The sequence below is a fragment of the Ceratotherium simum genome, chromosome 22 (genome assembly GCF_057802395.1).
Source record: "Ceratotherium simum simum isolate JZ-2026a chromosome 22, ASM5780239v1, whole genome shotgun sequence".
NCBI lineage: Eukaryota > Metazoa > Chordata > Mammalia > Perissodactyla > Rhinocerotidae > Ceratotherium > Ceratotherium simum.
In genome coordinates this window covers 26,761,067-26,783,443 of record NC_141921.1, presented here as the reverse complement: position 1 = coordinate 26,783,443, position 22,377 = coordinate 26,761,067, and the positions used below count along the sequence as shown (strand labels likewise).

The 22,377-nt window shown below is 48.7% G+C and overlaps 1 long non-coding RNA gene across 1 annotated transcript; it reads right to left on the bottom strand.

Moving 5' to 3' along the window:
* Positions 1-5,530: 5,530 nt before the first annotated feature.
* On the bottom strand, positions 5,531-9,091 carry LOC147914099 (uncharacterized). Its single transcript, XR_015555714.1, has 3 exons — positions 8,682-9,091; positions 7,324-7,406; positions 5,531-5,596 (listed from the first exon to the last, which is right to left on the bottom strand). It is a non-coding gene; the product is annotated as an uncharacterized LOC147914099 (long non-coding RNA).
* Between the last annotated feature and the right edge of the window lie 13,286 nt (positions 9,092-22,377).

Genomic DNA, 22,377 nt, shown 5'->3' with positions numbered 1-22,377 from the left:
AGACCACTGTCATTGGCAGTGGGCTCCTGGGTGGAAGGGTCCTGATGTAGAGTCGGGACCGTGGTTGGCCCAGGGGCAAGCCCGGACTGTGGGCAGGCTGAAGTGATGGGAGAGCAGCGACTGTGAGAGGCAGATGTTGTTCTATAGAGAAAAGAACCCAGGAGGCCCAAGAGCAAAGCAGAGACAAGAGAAAGCGCTGCTTCAGAGAGAAGGAAAAGGAGAGAGAAGCTGTCTGACAGCTTTCCAGTTCTTCCTTTCCTTCAGTTAGCAACCATTTGCTGAGCCTCTTTTGTGCTGGGAACTGTGCTAGTCACTAGTGATGCAGACGAACATGACAGAAGAGGGCCTTCCCAAGTGGAGCCTGCACTCCAGTGGGGGAGAAAAACATGAAACAGATAGTCATATGGATAATTAATTCATTAATGAGAAGCATAATTACCAATATGAATTAATGACAATGCTAATTAATTATTTACAAGTGCTCCAAAGGTAAAGTACTGTGTGCTATAAAGACATATGACATGGGATGTCACTCAGCCTGGGGCCTCAGGGAAGGCTTTTCTGCAGGGACCTCAAAAATAAGTAGGAGTTAGGGCCGGCCCCGTGGCTTAGCGGTTAAGTGCGTGTGCTCCGCTGCTGGCGGCCCGGGTTTGGATCCCGGGTGCACACTGACGCACCACTTCTCCGGCCATGCTGAGGCCGTGTCCCACATACAGCAACTAGAAGGATGTGCAGCTATGACATACAACTATCTACTGGGGCTTTGGGGGGAAAAAATAAATTAAAATCTTTAAAAAAAAAAAATAAGTAGGAGTTAGCTACGCAAAGAGGGAGGGGGAAGAGTATTCTAGAAGGAAGAAATGGGCTGTGCAAAGGCCCTGAGGCAATAAAGAGTATGGCACAGTCAAGTACCTGAGGAGAGTCCAGCGTGGCTGGAGTGTAGTGCTCAAGGGGAGAAGAGTGAGATGAGACAGAAGTGGTGGGCAGGGACGAATCACGGCACACGGCACACCTGTGGCAGCGGTAAGGCGTTTGGATTTTATTCCAAGGGCAGTGGGAAGCATTACTTGAAGGGCTGTAAACAGGCGGGCAGCATGATGTCACAGGTGGTTCAGGAAGGTCCCCCTGGAGGCAGGTCTAGATGGGCTGACATGGAAAAACATTCAAGACAGATTCTCAAAGAAACAAGGCGGGTTGCCAAATGAAACACACAGAGCTGTCCCAGTTATGGAAAAAAACAAGCAAACAAAATACAAGTCTGAGTGAAAACACAGTGTCAAAGGTCTGAAGGACACACACATAATTAATAGCACAGTTTGCCCTCTCAGGGAGCAGCGGACTCGTGACTTGTGAAATTAATCATTGATTTGTGCTCAGTTTTGTTTGACTCTTACAGTGACAGTGAAGTAAAGGTCTGTATTACTTGTTTAATTAAATAAATGACCAAATAAATAAATAACTAGGTCCTGTTTTAATAAAAGCAAATAAACAAATAGGTTGGGTTTTTCCAGAAGCAGATCTCAGGATGAAGGTTCCTGTACGGGTGCTTTATTAAGGAAGGGCTCCCAGGAGAAACGGGGAAGGGGGGTGGGTAGCAGGACAGGGAAGGGAAGAGGGCAAATAAGGCTGTGATTTCAGACAAAATCCTGAGGGGAAAGTAGCATCTGCTTGATCCTAGCGGAAACTGGGAATTCCCGAGGAGAAGTATAGCTTCCGAGTTGTCTTGCCCTGAGGCAAAGGAGCTGGGCTTCCATTTCCATTCTTTTTTTTTTTTAATTTTTTGTTTATTGCAGTAACATTGGTTTATAACATTGTAAAAATTTCAGGTGTACATCATTATACTTCTATTTCTGCATAGAGTACATCATGTTCACCACCAAAATACTAATTACAACCCATCACCACACACATGTACTGAATTATCCCTTTCCATTTCCATTCTGATCAGTCCTGCCCACAGTTGTAGGGGTGTGGGATGTGGGGCGAGGGCAGGAACCTACACTCCCAGGTATTTCCAACTCTCTGGAGGGCCAAGCGGCTCCAGAGCTGAGTCCCATCTTCTGCAGAAGGCTCTGGGGGGTGGGCCATTGGGAACTGACTCACCAGCACCGAAACCAGGGGAGGCACACACAGAAATAATAAAAGGAATCCAAGGGAATCTGGAGCATCAACAGTGTCCACTGCAACATTATTATGTTTTTTTGTGTTAATTTTATTTATTTATTTTTTTCCCTCCAAAGCCCCAGCGGTTAGTTGTATGTCATAGCTGCACATCCTTCTAGTTGCTGTATGTGGGACGCGGCCTCAGCATGGCCGGAGAAGCGGTGTGTCGGTGCACGCCCGGGATCCAAACCCCGGGCCGCCAGCAGCGGAGCGTGCGCACTTAACCGCTAAGCCATGGGGCGGGCCCTCCACTGCAACATTAAAAAAAAAAAATTTTAATAGGTAATATGTGCACATGGTTAAACAAAAACTCAGTTAGTATAAAAATGTGTACTCTGCCCCTACCCATTTTTGCTTTGCCTCAGAAGAACTATGTTACTAGAGATATTCTGTGCATGTACAAGTATGTATGTACATATTTCTTACCCTTGTTAAAAAAAAATAGCACACTCTGCATATCACTTTTTTTTTTTTTGTGAGGAAGATCAGCCCTGAGCTAACATCCATGCTAATCCTCCTCTTTTTGCTGAGGAAGACCGGCTCTGAGCTAACATCTATTGCCAATCCTCCTCCTTTTTTTTTCCCCCCAAAGCCCCAGTAGATAGTTGTATGTCATAGCTGCACAACCTTCCAGTTGCTGTGTGTGGGACGCCGCCTCAACATGGCCGGACAAGCAGTGTGTTGGTGCGCACCCGGGATCCGAACCTGGGCCCCAGTAGTGGAGCGCGCGCACTTAACCGCTAAGCCACGGGGCCGGCCCCTGCATACTGCTTCTCATTTTCCTTATTTCACATCGTGGAGCTGGCACCATGGCAGTACATTTAGCTATACCTCATTCTTTTCAGTGACGGCAGAGTATTAGATTATACGGAGAGACCTTACCTGAAGCATTCCCTCATTGAGGGACATTCAGATTATACCTAGTCTTCACTCCAACAAACAAAACTGCAATGAATTTCTTTGTATATGTCTTTGTGCACATGCATAAGTATAGCTGTAAGTCAGATTTGTGTAAGTAGAATAGTTTGATCCAAGGTTATATACAGTTAATAATTTTAAGTAGATATTAGCAAATTGCCTTCCTTAGGCCTGGTACTGAATTACACTCCCACCAAAAATTATGAAAATTCTGACAGGCTATTTAACTCAGATAAGAACATCTTCCATAGAAGTCTTTTACCTCTCTTCAATTAGTGCTTCTGTCTTGGGCATTGAAGCAAAAAGCAGATTATGAAAAGGAAAAAAACAAAAGAATTTTAGGTATAAGATGATTCACCTGAAGTAACACGTTTGTTTTTAAAAATAAGACCACGGCCGCTGCAGTTTGCTGAGTGGCTGTGGAGGGCAACTGGGCTGAGGGGACTGAGTTAGGAGAAGACTGGAGGGGTCTAGGGATGAGAAGATGGCGGTTGGCAGCAGCAATCATTCGAAGAGAAGTACAGTGATTCCCGTGAAGACTGGGCTCCTTCCTGCAGTTTCCCTGAATCTTTCCACAGTCCCCCTTTTTGTTTGATTTGGGTTGAATGTAGCTCAGTTTCTTGCAACCAAGGAGCCTTCACCAGGTCCCTGTCAAAGACCTTGGTGTCTCCAGAGCACATGGCAGTTGATGTTGGCCTTGTTCACACAAGTCATCTAATCACAGTATCACGAGGAGACAGGGACGGAAGGGAACTATTTGTAGTTGAATATCTACCAGGCCCTTGACACCCATTACCTAAATTGGTCTGTGATGTTGTGGTTAGTCCCCACCTCCCACATCCCTTCCGTGCCCAGATAATGTGTCCAAGCTAATCATGGTAACTCCACCCCCTTGACAGTGAGGGCTCAAGAACGGTCCTGGGACCCAATTCTGTCCAATGGGCCCCGAGAAGGCTCTGCTGGAGGGCTTCTGGGAAACGTTTTCTCCTAAGAGAGAATGGTATGCACTCTCCTCTTTCCCTGAACACTGTGATGCTTGGAAGTGAGTGCTGGAACTGTAGCCCCATCTTTCAATCGGCCTGAGGATGAAGCCAGCACTGAGACTGGCAGAGCAGAGAAATGGCCAGAACCTGGGTCTCGGATGGCATTACAGAGTCATCAGCCAGCCCAGAAGCCTTCCTTGCCTCTGGCCCTTGTTTGATGCAAAAGAATAAATGCCCTTATCACTTAAGCCGGTTTGAGATTTTCTGTGCTGGGCAACAGAATGAGTTGTAACCGATTCACGCAGATATTATCAACTGTCGCTCATCACACAGTCTTCACAGGTAGGCTGCTGAATTTGAGTGAATACGTGAAATGCATTTACTAGCTTCAGCTGAGGATACATACTGTTACAATGATGTCGGGCAGACAGATGGCTGAGAGGTGTAACAATTTCTCCGATGCCCCTGGAGAGATTGTGTCTTGACTGTAACATGCAAGACCTTGGCCTTCTGAGTACAGGAGAACACGGTGAAGGCAGGAAATTGTTCTTCTAACAGTAAAACGGTACGAAAGCCACCTGACCCAGCAGGATGCCTGTGAGCATTTTGTAGCCATCATGCAATGTCCAGGTCCAGTGGTCATATTGCACTGTAATTACTTCTAATTTGTGCCGTGTGATTGTCGGTCTTTTAATCCTCTCCAGGTTGCCACCAAAAATTCTTTAAAATTAAAATGTGAAGCAAACACAAAAGCTCAAGAATGAACCATTGCTGTATAACAATGCTGTGAGTTAGCCACGGAGGCGCAAAGAGCCAGTGTCAGACCTCGGGCTTGAACTCAGGCCTGGTTGTCTCCCAAATCTGGCCTCTTTCCAGTACAAACTGTAGGCACAGCTTCCCAGGTCCAGCTACGTAAAGTCATAATGGAATGGCCAGTGTTTTCTTTTTTTTTTTTTTTAATTTTATTTATTTATTTTTCCCCCAAAGCCCCAGTAGATAGTTGTATGTTATAGCTGCACATCCTTCTAGTTATTGTATGTGGGACGCAGCCTCAGCATGGCCGGAAAAGTGGTGTGTTGGTGTACGCCTGGGATCCGAACCCGGGCCGCCAGTAGTGGAGCACGCGCACTCAACCACTAAGCCACGGGGCCGGTGGAATGGCCAGTGTTTTCTGAAGAAGACTTTTGTTGCATTGGCCTGCCCAGCACTCCTTTCCTATCCTTTTGGGGACAAGACTATTTTTATGAGACACCATTCTATGTGGTTTGACTGATATTGATTCTAACAGACCTATTCCTGGGTGATAGGGGTGGGCATATGACCATGTCCTGCCCAACAGCATATCCATTCTATTTGCCTAACTTCAGTGATTGGATCAGGGAAAGAATGGGCACTTGCTTCTAACTGAGTCAAATAGAGTCCTCCTGAGATATTTTCTCCCAGAGCTATTGGAGAAAATTGTCTCTTTCCCTTGAGGTTGCTAAGCTAAATCTTGGACTGCTGGAGGCCATCATATTTCCCACAAAGAGAGCCTGTAAAGCAAGAGAAATGGAAGGTGTCATCTGAGCTCCTGGATTCAGCTATACCTGAAGCCAATAAGTTTTATATTTCAAGTTTTCTAGTCTCATTTTTCTTCAGTTTATTTGATCTGAGCTTCTGCCACTTGTGAGAAAATCAGTCCTATCACACACCATAGCCTCCGATACTGACATATGTGCTCTTTGAGTCTCTCACATACATGAAGATGCTCCATGTGTAACCCAGGGTGGATACTAAGAACTTGCTTGAGAACTTGGAGATGTCATTCATTTCGCATAGGTACCGTTTGAGAGTTATGTAAAGAGGGTGGGCAGGATTCTGACCCCTGAGGGTTCCTTTGGAGCACAAGGGCTCATCATGAACCATGGAACTAAAAGGCCTTGGATCCTCCTTTAGGGTGGAGCCAAACGAACTGAGCGTCAGCCGGTAAGGTGATATTAGGTGGAGAGGATGGGGGGAAGGGTGTAGTTAACAAGCAGTGTCCTGTAGGGTTAATTGCACAGACTTTGGGGTTAGTGACTTGGTCTGAATCCCATTTCTACCACTTAATCTCTGTATGGCCTTGGACAATTCACTCACCTTCCTAGGCCTCAGGTTTCTCCACTACAAAATTGGGCTAATAATAGTGGCAATCCCATAGATTTGTTTTGAGGATTAATGAAACAATGCACATAAGCCAAGACTCATTTCATTTCCAAGTGATCAAAAACAACTCTCTAGGCTCTGCTTTCTCTTGCTCTGACTCCATTCTCGAACAAGCCACGCCCAATCCCTTGTTCTCACCACAGTTACTACCCGAGGCCAAAGCACCACCTTCTCGACTCTGACGACTGTAACAGCCTCCTGACTGGTCTCCCTTCTCCCTAGACCCTTGCCCCTCACTCCCAGTCTCATCCCACAGACTGGTCTTTAAAAATTGTGAATTAGATCATATGACTTCTCTGTTCAAAACCTAGAAGTTTCTCAGAGTACTATCCAAATCCCTCTCTATGGCCCACCAGGCCCCTCAAGACTGGCCTCTGCCTGACCACCTGAACTCACCTCCTGCTTCCCTCCTCTTCCCTCCACTGCACTGGCCTTCTTCCCATCTTCCCTCAGGCTGGGAGTGTTCCCTCCCACCCCTTTGGCTTGCTCCCTCACTTCATCCATAAATTCCCTTGATCTTGTCTTTCCCAGGCTTCCATCCTCACAATTCTAAGTCCCGTAGGAAGAAGAGAGCTCTCTAGCCCAATAGTTTGAACACAAGTCGAGGGCTGGTCTCCAGTGGTCCAGTCTACACTCTGGGCACATCCCTGTTACCAAGGGGCTGAGATGATCTGGTTGGTTAGGCTCGAGTCACATGCCCACCTGGAGCTAATGGAAATGTGCCCCGAGTGGAGGAAGACGATTACCCAGAGAACTGAGGTCCTGTTACGAGAAGGGTGAAGTAATGCCGGGCAGCAAAAATAACAGATGTCTATTTTCTGTGTTTGCACAGGGCCTGACACATAGTGTTTAGGGAAAAGAAAAAAATGAAAAAAGCCAGCTTGTACTGCTTGCAAGAATCCCCCAGGGATCTCCTTCATCAACATTCATTCATTTAACAAATTTTTGTTGATATCACTCAATTCCAAGGTCCATCCAAAGGGACTCTGCTACTCTTTTGAATCAAAATGTGATAATGTATTAGGTTATATGACTCATCTAGAACAATGCCTGGCATTCATTCATCAATACTTACTGGGCTTTTGTTAGCACTGGAGAGGAGCTCAGATCACAGCTGTGAACACTACAGGTGGTCCCTCTCCTCCTGAGGCCTAGGTTCTAGCGTAAAAAAGACAGATAGTCAAAAAGAAAGTTCAATATGAATGGAGACACAGGCTACTCATCAGGATGATACATTCTAGAAGAATAATCGAGTGGCCTGTGCCTCTTCTGTACTGCAGAGCCTATTGTACCTTGGGAATTGTGTGCTTGTTATTAACCGTTTTTTAAAATATTGAGTCATTATTCTAAAAAGTAATGCCACAAGGAGATACACTACACCCATGAGAATGGCTGAAGTAAAAAGACTGGCAATGCCAAACGCTCAGGAGGACCTGGAGCAAGTGGAACTCGCACACATCGCTGGTGAGAATGTAGAATGGCACAGCCACTTGAGAGAACAGCTGGGCAGTTTCTCATTAAATTAAACATACAACTCCTCTCTGATGCAGCAATGCCACTCCTTTACCCCAGAGAAACAAAAACTCAGGACCACAAAGACATTTGCATGAGAATGTTCACAGCTTGATACTAGCCCCAAACTGAAAACCCAAACGTCCATCAACAGAAAAATGAATAAACAAATTATGGTAGGGTTATATAATGAAAGACTACTTATCAATGAAAGGAAACAAATTACTAATACACACAACATGGATGAATCTCACCATGCTGAATGCAAGAAGCCAGATTCAAAAAAGTACATACTAGGGGCCGGCCCCGTGGCTTGGTGGTTAAGTGCGCGCGCTCCGATGCTGGCGGCCCGGGTTCGGATCCCGGGCGCGCACCGAGGCACCGCTTCTCCGTTCATCCTGGGGCCGAGTCCCACATACAGCAACCAGAAGGATGTGCAGCTACGACATACAACTATCCACTGGGGCTTTGGGGGGAAAAAATAAAATAAATAAAATCTAAAAAAAAAAAAAAGATTTAAACAAACAAACAAACAAACAAAAAAAAACAAAAAAGTACATACTGTGTGCTTTCATTTATATTAAGTTCTAGAACAAGCAAAACTTATCTAGGGTGATAAAAATGGCAACAGTGCTTGCCTTGGGTGGGAGATGGGATTCACCGGGAAGGGACCTGTCTGCAGGGCTGGAAACGTTCTCTGTCTTGGTAGAGGTGTGAGTCACGGGGATGTTTTCAATTGTCAAAAATCATAGTACTGCATGTTTAAGTTCTGTCTGTGCATTTCATTGAACGTAAATCATACCTCAAAAAAAAAAAAAGTAATCGCGAGTATCTGAATAGAAGTGACTGCATACTACGGCAATGCGCGCAGGGTAACTCCCCGAGGGTGTGGGTGTGCCAGAGAGCAGGGAAGGCTCTTACCGAGAAAGTGAGGTTTCAAAGTCCTTAGGAAGATGATAGATTGTCCGTGCAATGGGGGCGGGGGAAGGAGGAGAACATAATACATGTTAGCTTTTTATCAGTGGAGACTTTCCAAAGCCAAGTGTCTGACGTCCACTTTGTCCCTGCAGCTTTTCATCTTGGTGTTTTCGCATTTAATTTAATCTCACAGTGACTCTTCCATATCAGCATTTGGCTCCCATTTAACCAGTAAGGAAACTGCGGTTCAGGGAGGTCAAAGGAATTGCTCAAGGCCAACAACTAGGAGGCAGCAGGAGCCAGGTTTTCGGCTGCATATGTGGTGTCAGTTTCCCGAAACATAGCCTGAAACAGTAACCGCAGCCTCTCCAGGTCCGGAGCAAAGGAATGTTCTACGGAACAAAAGAAGGGCTGGGCCGCCGCGCTCGCACCTCCCACCTCCCCAGGCGCCAGCCTCCAGGTCCCGGGGGAGAGCGGGGTGGGGGTGGGGGCGCCAAGGTCTGGCTCCTCTCCGCGGAGTCAGCGGCTCCCAAGACCCGGGCGCGTGGGCTCCGGAACAAAGCGAGTCCGTGGGGCGGGGGGCGGGGCCAGCCCGGGGGCGGGGCTCAACTCAGGGGAGGGGGCGGGGAGCGGCGGGGTCCACGGCATGGAGTGGGCGGGGCCGAGCGGGGGAGGGGGACCACGAGGGGCGGGGCGGGGGTGGCGAGGGGCGGGGGTGCCGAGGGGCGGGGTCCAGGCCCGAGTGGGGCGGGAGTCCACCTGGGGAGATTGCGGGACTGGGAGGGGCCCCGAGCCGGGGGAAGGAGCTCGACGAGGGGCGGGGTGGAGGCGGGGCTGGGTTCGGGGAGGCGGGGCAGCAGCGGGGTCCCTGAGGGACTCTATCGGGGAAACCCAGCGGCTGGAGTGGGCGCACCGGGCGGGGTGTGAGGGCGCGACGCTGAGTCCGAGCCCCCGGTTGGCTCCTGGCGACTCCAGTGGCCGCTGGCTCCGCAGCCCCGCTGGCCTGTCCCCGCCAGGCCCGCCCGCCCTGAGCACCAGCAGGTCCGAACCTCTGCCGGTCACCGCCCAGTCCTGCAGCAAGTTCTTCCCCTGCCTGGGTCCTGTTACTTCTGTGAAATGACGATGACTGGTTTTGCTTCGGGGTCGTTGTAGAGGGAGTGGGTTGAGAGAATGGAAATGAAGAGGAAGGCTTGTTGGTCTTCCTCTTACATAACATGTATTTTGTACTTGGCTAGGAAGAACTGTACTAATGTCACCAACTTAGGCGCCTCCAGAAACTCAAGGGTGGGTTTGGAAGTAATTAACTGTTTCTCCAAGTTATTTTTTTCCTTTTGTATGTTAAGGAGATATAGCCACCAGCCATCCTGAAACTGACCAAGCCTCACCACAAGAGCTACACCCATGACCTTTGCCTTACCTTTAATGCTAAGATCTCTCCAGGAGGAGCTTAGGCCTCATTATGTGGAAGCATGTTTTCCAGCTGAGCCTGTGTTAGTGAATACCCACCTCTCCCTTTTGAATGTTTATTCCCCTTCTGAAATAAAAGTTCCTGCTTTCCTTTGTTCGGGGATGCCATGACTTTGGAAATGATTCCTCATGGCCTCCTATTTGCTGCAAATACACTTTACTTTGTGAGACAACTTCCACTGGTGTAGAGTTTTAACTCACCAGGAGGCGAGCCCACTTGGTTCAGTAAGACTAATACCTATACTAATGCTTCACACATATTTTCACTTATTCCACACAACAATCCCATAAAATAGATAACGTTATCATCCCCATTTTACAGCTGAGAAAACTGAGGCTCAGAAGAGCTTCAGTGGCTTACCCATATTAACACAGCTAGAAAGTGGCAGAAGCAGGACTTACGTTTGGGGTCTGACTTAGCGTTTTTGGAGTCTTTCTCACCCTAAAGCCCGTGCTCTTAACCACTGACTAGTTACTGCCTAATTATTTATTCACTCATTCATTCATTCAGAAGATGCTTATTGATCACCCGCTCTGTGCTCGGTCATGTGCTGGATGTAAGGAATACAGTGAGCAAGTTACAGTTCCCGCACATTACTCAATTAAAATTGTGATATGTACTTTGGTGGAAAAGTATAGAGAACTACGAGAATGGTGGTTTCTGGGCAATGAATGCCAATTATGTGCCAGGTTGTATGCTAAACCCTTTCTGATTTGACTTGCATCTCCTGCCCACTTAAGATCTAGATCAGACTTACTTGAACATTGTGTTGTGAAAATTAATAAAAGAAACCTTAACTAAATTGGAGTCAGGAAGGCCTATAGGGGGAGCACTCATACCCTATCATACATGGTCCATTATATCAAACAGGAAGAGACCTATCCTTGCATCTTGGACAGAAACTAAAACTACTTTACTATTGAAGGAAGATTTCCCTCCATGCCCAGCAATAGCCCAGCCAATGCCAATGCGAAGCCATTTGCCCCTCTAAACTGTTTTTTTTTTTTTATTTTTATTTTATTTATTTTTTCCCCCAAAGCCCCAGTAGATAGTTGTATGTCATAGTTGCACATCCTTCTAGTTGCTGTATATGGGACTCCACCTCAGCGTGGCTGGAGAAGCGGTGCGTCGGTGCGCGCCTGGGATCGAACCCGGGCCGCCAGCAGCGGAGCGCACGCACTTAACCTCTAAGCCACGGGACCGGCCCTGCCCCTCTAAACTGTTACTTTCCCCCAATGGACTTCCTTTTAGAACAGCCCCTCCCTACTCCCTCTTTTTCTCTATAAAAGCAGCTCCCTTCCTTTGTTTTCTGGATTTGCCTATGGTTCACCATAGCATGCATGACCTGAATTGCAATTCTTTTGGCTATTCCCCAATAAACTCATTCTGAGAGTAAAATACAGGTGAATTTGCTTTTTAGGTTGACAGTGCTAACCAGGACTCTAGCAGTTGCAAGTGACAGAAACCTACCACAAACTAGCTAAGCCAAAAAGGGGGTGAGAGAGAGGAGAATTACTGACAAACTCTAGAAGTATAGTATCTTGAGCCTTTAGGTAAGGCTCAGGAGAAGTTTCCAGGGCTCCATCTCCCTCAGCATCCCTCAATTCTCTTTGCTATGTGGCCGACTAAGATGGCTACAAACGGCCCTAGGCTTTCATTGACTTTACGCTCTCAGTTCCAGAAGAAGAGAGAGCATACTTCCCGATGGCTTCAGCATAAGAAAAGCAGTCTTGGGAGTGTTTCCCCTAAACTCCCACAGTTGTCCTAAACTCTTGCAAAAGCTGAATCCTGAAGCCAGGTCTGTCTGTACTCCTGTCTCCTATCTAAGGCTACAACATTAACTATTTTTCTTTTTTTTTTTTTTTTATTATTATTATTTTTTTTTGTGAGGAAGATCAGCCCTGAGCTAACATCCATGCTAATCTTCCTCTTTTTGCTGAGGAAGACCGGCTCTGAGCTAACATCTATTGCCAATCCTCCTTCTTTTTTTCCCCAAAGCCCCAGTAGATAGTTGTATGTCATAGCTGCACATCCTTCTAGTTGCTGTATGTGGGACGCGGCCTCAGCATGGTTGGAGAAGCCATGCGTCAGTGCGCGCCCGGGATCCCAACCCGGACCGCCAGTAGCGGAGCGCGCGCACTTAACCACTAAGCCACGGGGCCGGCCCCAACTATTTTTCTTTTATAACAACTGTTGAACTTAATGCCTGTACCATTTGGCTCCAAATTAAGCATTGTTTTACATGTTCTAGGTTATGACAACATTATCAGGTGTTGAGCCAGCTCCTCCCCATCGTGGCTTGGGAGTAGGCACATGGATATACAACTTATTCATTCAACAAATATTCGCTGAGCTTTTGTTGTGTGCTAGGTAAAACTATCTGGTGAGCAGAACAGATTCCAATCTTGCCCTCATGGAAACTTACTCTCTGGTGGCGAGGCTGATAACAGACACTAACACAAATGAGCGGGGCTGGCCCAGTGGCCTAGTGGTTAAGTTTGTGTGCTCTGCTTTGGCAGCCCGGGGTTCGCAGGTTCGGATCCCAGGCATGGACACATGTACCACTTATCAAGCCATACCGTGGCAGGCGTCCCAAATATAAAGTAGAGGAAGATGGGCACGGACGTTAGCCCAGGACCAATCTTCCTCAGCAAAAAAATAAAAAAGAAAAAGAAATAAAAACACAAATGAGTGTATAATTATGCTTGAATAGTGCTATGAAGAAGGGTAGGGATCTCCAAAAGCTTCTAAGGAGGGGCCGTGGCCTGGTTTGGAAGGTCAGGGAAGACCCCCTCAGAGGAATGTTTGAAGTGAGATCTGAAGGATGAATAGGTTAATTAGGCAAAATAGGAGAAAGAACATTTTATTTATTTATTTATTTATTTATTTAAAATAGTTTTATTTATTTATTTTTCCCCCAAAGCCCCAGTAGATAGTTGTATGTCATAGTTGCACATCCTTCTAGTTGCTGTACGTGGGACGTGGCCTCAGCATGGCCGGAGAAGCAGTACGTTGGTGTGCGCCTGGGATCCGAACCCAGGCCACCAGCAGCAGAGCGTGCACACCCAACCGCTAAGCCACGGGGCTGGCCCAAAAGAGCATTTTAGACTGAGGAATTTGCGTGTGCAAAGGTCCTGGGGTGGAAGGGAACATGGTATATTCAAGGACTTGAAAAAGGGTCAGCGTGGTGCGTGCAAACAAGAATGAGGACTGACATGAGATGAGGCTGAAGAGGTGGTCAGAGGCTGGTGAATTTTCCCAAAGTTCACTGTCTGAGGAGATGGGGTGTGCGCACAGGCTAATAAGGATAGCAGCTACCATTTTTTGTGTAAACTAAGTGAGGGGATGTATGAAAGGGCATAACAGTGCCTGGCACACAGCAGACCCTCAATAAATGGTAGCTTCTAATATTGTTTACTGAGAGGCCAGCCTGGTGGCATAGTGGCTAAGTTCACACGTTCCGCTTTGGCAGCCTGGGGTTCACGGGTTTGGATCCCGGGTGTGGACCTACACATTGCTTATGAAGCAATACTGTGGCAGGCGTCCCACATATAATGTAGAGGAAGATGGGCACGGATGGGGCCGGCCCCGTGGCTTGGTGGTTAAGTGCACGCGCTCCGATGCTGGTGGCCCGGGTTCGGATCCCGGGCGCGCACCGAGGCACCACTTCTCCGTCCATCCTGAGGCCGAGTCCCACATACAGCAACTAGAAGGATGTGCAGCTATGACATACAACTATCTACTGGGGCTTTGGGGGGAAAAAATAAATAAATAAAATCTTTAAAAAAAAAAAAAGACGGGCACGGATGTTAGCCCAGGGCCAATCTTCCTCAACAAAAAAGAGGAGGATTGGCAACAGACACGTTAGCTCAGGGCTAATCTTCCTCGCCAAAAAAAATAAATAAATAAAATAAAATAAAAATTAATATTGTTTACTGAACTGTGAATTCTTAGAGGCCAGGGATTGTACTCCTTTATTCTCTGTGTCCACAGGCCATCTATGGAGGGAGAGGACTCAGCAAATGTTAGTGACCCAAGCTGAAAAGTGTGGCATTCAATCTGTGTCTCGGAAAAGGAGGGAAAAAAAGAGCACTTCTGTCCAGGAGGGTTCAGGCCAAGGCCGGGAGGCAGGAATAGACTTCACTGATTTGGGGAAGGGGGAAGAGACTTTGAGGCTCGTGGAAAGCTGAGTGGGTTTGCACCATAATGGTCATTGGTTGTCTCCCCAGCATCCATCCCCAGCCTGATTTTTATTTGGAGATCCTCTGGTTCCTCTCCCACTTAGACCGTGTGATGGGGATGGGGCTACATCCTCAGCATCAGGGATGAGGTGAGCACGTGACCTGGCTTGGCCAATCTTTATATCACATTCTCTTGGCTGTGGTGATTGGCTCATGCGTGGGCACATGACCTACACTGGTCCAATCAGAAGGGGTTGCAGGAGGGGGGGTGTAGCATCCCACCCACATAAAGGCCTGTCTGAGAGCTGAACCAATCCAGAGGCCTTGTCACTGAGAGATGACGAGAGAGAAACCAGTGACATCTCTTGAGAGCCTACAGCCAGGCCTATTTACTGGACTGTTCAGCTATGGGGCCAGTAACTGTGCTTCCGCTGGTGGGCATTAGGCTTTCTGTCGCTTGGCTCCTGAGGTTGGAAAGTTGGTGAAAGCAGTCTAGGAGGAGCCTGGATGTTGGTCCATCCCGTCTTTTCAATGTGGAGATGAGTCAGCCCCATGCTATGTCTTTTTTGACCCATAACACAGGCACGGGCATGTGGAGGGGGAGACAAGGGCACACAGTACAGAGTGACCAGCAGGAGAGGTGTAGGCAGTGGAAGTGTAAGGGCTGAGACAATTGCAGAGACCTTAATGGTGACAATTTTGTAGAGAACGGCCTGGGTCCCTGAATAACTACAAGGAGCAGAGCTGCCACCCACCTGGACTATTCACATGGGGACCGCTTTGTGACTAGACATATACTTCCCTGTTCTTTAGGCCACTGCATTGTTGGGTCTCTATCTAAGAGTAATCTGGCTTTCCACCAACTAATTCACTCTCCCTGATGCCTAGTGAGCTCCTTCCCATCCTTTAAGGCTCAGCTCAAATGTCCTCTCCTCCATGAAGTCCTCTCTGAACTCACCCAGAAGAATGATCAGCTCTCCTTGCTATGTGTTTCAAGCTTATACTCCTAAGTCCCTCCTACAGGCCTCTGTTACAGGTCGCATCTGAATCCAGTGTGCTCGTGATGTAGGGGGTGCCTACCCCACTGGATTGTGATCCCTCAAGGGCGGTGGTTGTAAACTGAGTTGTGGTGGATCATTTGACTCCACCATTCATACTCTGTGGAGGTCCATAGCGCTTGCAAGATGTCTGCAAAATCCTGGGAGATGCTGTGGGGGATGGAACTTAGATTCTTACAGTCAGCCAGAAATCTGAGAGCCTGTTCATGCTTGATTACTTCAGTTCGTGGACGCATCTCCGTCTTGTTCTCTGGAACACGTTTTGTTAAGCCAGATTTAGAATTCAGCCTCTTTCTCTGATTTCCACAAATCCCCCTCACACAGGTAGCAGACTTTACTGAAGGTTTGGTGGAGGTGGGGGAGGATTTTAATATCTAAAGTTGGTCCCTGTTTCATTCTCTTTCTCAGAAACCTGTGAGTTTCCTTCATAGGACTTCTCACAATTTGTAATTATTTTATTTATCTGTCTTTTCACTTTTTGGTTTGGTTTCCTCCAGGAGATCGTAAATAGGGACTGATCTACTCGCCATCATGTTTGCAGTGCTCGGCACTGGTAGGTGGTAGGTGGTAGGTGGTAGGTAGGGAACTGCTGGATGAATGAATGTGAATATGGGACACCCATCTTGAAAGTTCCTCTTCCACTAGGACATTTTCATCTAGTTCACCCCCTCAAAGTTTCCCAGGCCTTCTCCCTGTCCCCTTTCTCATCTTTTTTACCAGTTTGTCTCATGGGACCTCCAAAATTCTTCACACCCTGTTACGCAGAACAGTTCCCATTCTCTCTTGCCCCTACTTCCGAAACCGTCTGCAAATCCAACCCCCTCAAGGAACTCGGAAGAAACAAGAGGCCTTCTGTATGAGGGAATCTCCATTCCTTAGGACACGGCTGTGGTTTTATTTATTTATTTATTTCCTCCACCATTACGATTTTATCCCTAGAGCCCTGTATAGGGCTTGGGACAGGAGGAGTTGAGGCTACATGTGTTGTATTAAATTTAGGGGAATGGGGCTGGCCCCGTGGCTTAGCGGTTAAGTGCGCGCGCTCCGCTACTGACGGCAGGGTTCGGATCCCGGGCGCGCAATGATGCACCACTTGTCCGGCCATGCTGAGGCCGCGTCCCACATACAGCAACTAGAGGATGTGCAACCATGACATACAACTATCTACTGGGGCTTTGGGGAAAAAAAAAAAGGAGGAGGATTGGCGATGGATGTTAGCTCAGAGCCGGTCTTCCTCACACATACAAAAAAAATTTAGGGGAATGGAGAGCGTTACCTTGAGATGGGAGACTTTAGATGGTGCGGCAGATTAAAGATGGCCACACGCACAAAAAAGATGGCCACAGATTCTTTGCCAATCCTCCTATTAAGACGTAGGGTCAGTTGTTCTTCCTCTTGCATCTAAGCTGGCTGGTGGCTGCTCTGACCAATGGACTACAGTGGAAGTGATATTGTGCCAGTTCCAAGCCTAGCTTTTAATAGGACTAGAAGTTTCCACCTTGGTCTCTTGGAGCACAACTCCAACGATCTTGCTGAAGAGAGCACGCAGGAAGCCCCTGACACTACTTGGAGAGGGGTCCAGCTGAGCTCAGTCTTATTGCTGATGTCACCAAGGCCCCAGGCGTGTGAGTGAAGCCTCATGGGTGTTTTGAACTCTCAGACCAGATCAGCTAACCACTAAATATTGCCAAGGGACCACAGTTGACACCATATGGAGCAGAATAACCATTTGAGCCCTGCCCAAATTCCTGACCCACAAAATTATGAGATATATTAAAATGTTTTAAGCCACTAAGATAGATAATTGGAACAAAGGGAACAAGCCTCTTGGGCAGCCACATGAAGGATGCCAGCTGGGCAACCACCGGCACTCAGGAGAGCAGGCAAGTGATACTCTGGTGGGAAAAGGAAAGCAATGAGAGCCTCATTTGCACCCTGGCAGGGCTGTGGCTAGAGGGACAGGCAGTCAGTGGGCACCCCACCTCTCCCCGGCTGGCCCAAGCTAAGAGTCCTTGGTGGTCCATGACATTGGCCTCACAATGGAGGTGTTGACATATCTCACACTGAAGACATGAGACAGAAAAGGCACATATATATTGAGTTCCTACTGTGTACCAGGCACAGTGATGCACTTCTTTATAAACCAGAGCAACCCAGAGAGAGAGATGGAGAATTGAGGCTCCAAGGGGGAAGGCGATTTGCCCTCGGGACAGAGCTGGGATTGAAGCCTGGGCTGCTTGGCTCCTAAGCTCCTGGCATGGAACTGTGGCCTGGCCATATCAGAGGGGTTAGAGGGCCTCGAAGACCTCATGGTGGTGGTAACCACAGCCCCCAGTGGGGCTGAGTGGGTGGTCACCAGCACATGTGCATTAACCTGGAGGAGGGGCTGGTTCCCCTGCCAGGATGAGGTCTCGTATGCCTTTCCCAGGGAGAAGAGGGTGAGGGGATGTGGGGAGCCCAGGTGCCTGAAAACCCAGGGAATTAGGCCAATTGTTCTTACTGTACCCACGGAGAGCATGAAATGCTGAGGGACCCAAGCAAAGAAGCAGAGTCTCCGCAGGTGGGAGACAAAGGGCTTTAGAGTCAGAGACCAGGAGTCCAGGCCCTCCCTGCTGTGTGACCCGGCAAGGGATAGGGCACTTCGTCTCACCATGCTTCAATTTCCTCATTTGTAAAAAGGGAATAACCACAGTACCCACCCTGCTATTCATTCCCTCATTCATTCATTCATCCATTCATTCACTTACTTACTTATTCAACAAACACCTATTAAGCACCCATAGGCCCAGGCTGGATCCCTAAGGTGCAGCCCCAGCAGCATGCCCATAAGCTTCAGACCGCTAGCCAGCATGTGCAGGCCACAGGGGATAGAGAGATGATTGTCCCCAGACCTGGAACAGTTCCTTTCCCTTCCAGGGACTCTGTTTTCACTTCTAGGCAATGGGAGAGCTTATCACAGTGGAGGCCTGGAGAGACTTCCTGGGGCCCCTGGGCAAAGGCCACAGGGCGGTGAGCAGATCATGGGGTGGAGAGGAGGCAGAAGGAGATGGAGATAATTAATTAATTGTCAAACAAATGATTATTCTCTGGGCCAAGTTCTGTGACAGTGAGATGGGCCCTTTGCCCGTTGCCATCCCGAGAGGGCAGGCTGGGGCTGCGGAGGCAGATGGAGGGAGGGTGGGGCTGGCAGGAAAGTCTAAGCAGCTCCCAGGGCTGCCCCAGGCTAGGGTGGCCTCTATTTGGGATTGGAGCTGACACTCAGGTCCCTCTAGACTGCTCCAGAATGTGGTCTGGCAAGGAGGCCTTAGGCCCCCCAAAATACAGTAGGAGTTCTTCCTCTGTGTACAGCTCTATTCCAGAGCCCTACTCTCACCCTCTATGGCCCAAAGGCACACACGATTAGGGCCATTGTACAGATGGGAATATTGAGGCTCAGCGCAGCAGGCTAACTTGCCTGTTAAACTGAGACAAGAACCCACCTTCTTGGTCACTCCCAAGGCTCTGTCCCATTCCCACTCCCCCCATCTCCCCACTGACCTTCTCCTAACCCCGACTCCCCATTTATCCTCTTCCTGGGGCCCTGAAACCTCCCCATCACCATCCATGGTGATCTCGGAGCTGCCATCTTTCAGGAGGGGGTGAGTGTCAAGGAAGGGCTGGGATTTGGAGGCACACAGACTGGACTCGAATCCTACTGTGTGACAGTCTGGCTCCACGCAGGCAGAGGGGACACCTTCCTGTGCCCAAATACCCCTCCCTCCTCCCCCAACCCCTCCACCCATCCCTGGAGGCTAGGGGAAGGGAACTCACACTTCATATTTCACATTCCCTACCATCTGGAATCCCCACAGAAACCTGCCCGGTGAGGCATTTTACCAGGGAAGAAACTGAGCTTCTGAGAAATCATAAGACTTGGCCAAGATTACCCAGTTAGTAAGTAGCAGAGCCGGAACACAAGCCCTGGTCTGTCTAACTCCAGAGCCCACAACCTTTCTGAGGTCGATATCAAGAAACGAGAGAGGGAAGGAGAGCCCTGGCTGGGCAGCAGGATGTCCAGGCATCGGAGGACGTGGACTCAGGGGTGCCTGGAGGTTGGGGGATGCGGGGCCCGCTGACTGGCAGGAGGGGTGGTCCCATCCCAGTCTGGATGTCTCGAGGCAGCGCAGACTCAGCTCCAGCCAGCAGGTGTCGCTGTGACAGCCATGCTCCCCAGGGTTCTGACGGAAGGAGGTAGAGGGAGATGGTCAAGAGTAAGATGAAGATTGTGAACACAAAGAAGAGACAACAAAGGAAAAACGGGGGCTGCACCTGCGCTGGAGATGGTGGGGAGGATGAAGGACGTCGCTAATGAAAAGTACCCAGCTGGGTGCTCAACACACAGGAGTCGTCTTCCCACTTTCCCACCTGTGAAATCTTAATTTCTCTAGGCCTCAGTTTCCTCATCTGAAAAATGGGTATACAGCAGCTGCTTCACAGGGTCACTGTGAGGATGAAGAGTTACGTAAGTCTGGCACATTGCAAGGACTCGGTGAGTGTTTACTGTTGATTTCCCTCCTATCAGCAGCAACCTGCCCTGCTGGGGTCCCAGGGCTTTATCTCCCACACCCTCACAAACCCCCCAGTCTCACCAAGGACCTCCCTGGACACAGGGCAGGATCCCAAGAAGGTGGACGGAGATGCATGCAGAGTGTGTTCACCTGGAGGGTAAGAGGGTTTGGAAATCCGTATCCCGGGCAGGTGACATCACTGCTTGGACCTGTTTCCCTGTCAATGAAATAGGTGACAACGGCAGTGAATAAGCCAGCAGCAGATGTGAAACCCCTGGCCCAGAGGCTGGCACAGTAGCTGCAGGAATTTCGGTGCTGGTGTTGGGGCCTTGGGAGTCCCTGCTGTCACACATCGCCAACCGATTTGTGATTCTTAATCTGATATTCAGGAGCCTCTGATGGCAGAATGGGGCCCTTGTGCTTGTGCAGGATTTCTGAAAGCCGGAGAACCACCCCATATTTAAGTGGGGAGAGGTTACTCAAGCTGACAGAAGAGTCTCTGTTCTGGGGACGGGATCATCGGCTCTCCGGGAGGTCAGGAGGTGAGGCCTGCCCCCCAGAGCTGTCTTTGGCAAAGGGGAAACAAATTAATTATTAATCAATGCTCTGCTTTTTGAAATGGGATCTGGATGGGGGTGGCAATTAAAAAGTTGGGAGTCACTGATCTGGTTTACATTCCTCCCTTCACTCCAACGCCATTTTACAGGCAGAGACACTGGGCCCTAGTTGGGAGCCTAAAGATCACCGGCTCCAAATTGGCCTGTGGTCTGGCAAGACTGGGGGTGAGGGGTCGTCATTCTGGTCCTCCACTGGGAGGGAACTAACATTTATTGGGGGCCTCGTATGTGTCAGGAGCTTTACAGGCCTTCTCGTGAATTGTCACAATAATCCTTTGAAATATTGTGCCACTTTACAGATGAGAAAAATGAGGCTCAAGTTAAATGCTTTACTCAGTCTCACTCGTCCCCTCGATGACTTGACTCACTTTATTTCCTCTGTCTAGAGCAGTGGTTCTCAAATGGGGGCAATGTTGCCCCTTGGGGACATTTGGCAATGTCCAGAGACATGTTTGGTTGTCACTATTGGGGCTGGGGGTGCATCTTGTGAGTGGAGCCCAGAGATGATGCTGAACATCCTGTAGTGCAGAGGACAGCCTCTGCAACCCCGACGATCTCATCAAAATGGGAATAATGCTGTTTGAGAAACTCCGGTCTGGAGAGCTCCACGCCCTTCCCTCTGGGTCACTCCTGAGGCCTGTCCTGAGTCCCTGCCTGGGAGAGGCTGCTCTTCCTTGTAGCCCCTGCAGCCACCATCTGTCCTAACAAGTCAGCAGGTCGTTCTGCCTCTCACCAGAGCTCTTTGCATAAATGATATTGGATCGATAGTCAATAAATGCTGGTTGGCTTGAAACACAAGGTGGTGCCTGACTTTCTATTGACCCCTTGCTTCAATTAGGCTGGTGGCTCCTCCAGGACTGGAATGTGTGTGAGAGACCCTATAGCCTCTTTGTCCTCGCCAGAGAGGTAGCAGGCTTCCTGTTACTCCAAGTGTGCAAGTCGAGGCTGCCTGACCGCTTACCCGTGCAGGTGTAGTACAAGGCAGAGGTTAAAAAACACAGGCTTGTATGTCAGAAAGATCCTGATTCAAGTCCCAACCTTGCCGCTTACTTGCTATGCAACCTTGGGCACGGTACTTAACCTCTCTGAGTCTCGGTTTCCTCATTTATGAACCAGAGATGATGACAGTAACCACTTTATAGGCTTGTTGTGAGGATCAAATCAGACAGCTCATGCACAGTGCTTCACACGGTGCCTGGCAGATGGCAGGCATTCTGAGAATGTTGGCTGTTTCTGTTTTTAGGAGATGCACGCAGCAATGGAGTTTCCACTAAATAATATCAAGGTTCCTTCTACCTCTGAAATTCCCCAAACATGCTAGGCTCTCTCACACCTCTATGCCTTTGAATGAGCTGTTCTTTTGGCCTGGAATGCTGTTCTCTCCACACGTCTTCCAAACACACTCCTCTTCATTCTTCAAGTCTCAGGCCATGTCGCCTCTTCTATGAAGCCTCCCTTGATTGCCGTCTTCTCCTATGCATCACCATGATTCTCCACTGCGTCCTGGGATCATAGTGCCATTGTAGCATCTATTCTGTTTTTTTGGAATTTTTTTGGACTAAATTTCCCCCCTATCCAGTCTGAGGGCTCCCACACACAGGGATTAGGTCAGATCCCTCCTTGCACCCCAGCACCAGAACACGAACATCCTGAACATCCATAGAATGAACCCATTGGGTCTGATTATAGGAGGTCTCCCGGAAGGCTTCTTCCATAAATATTTATCAAGGGTCTCTCATGTCCTGGCACCATGCACTCTCCAGCAATGATCAGCTTTTGAATCCACAAGGTCACAGGGAAGAGTGGAGGGAAGGAGACCGACAGTCCA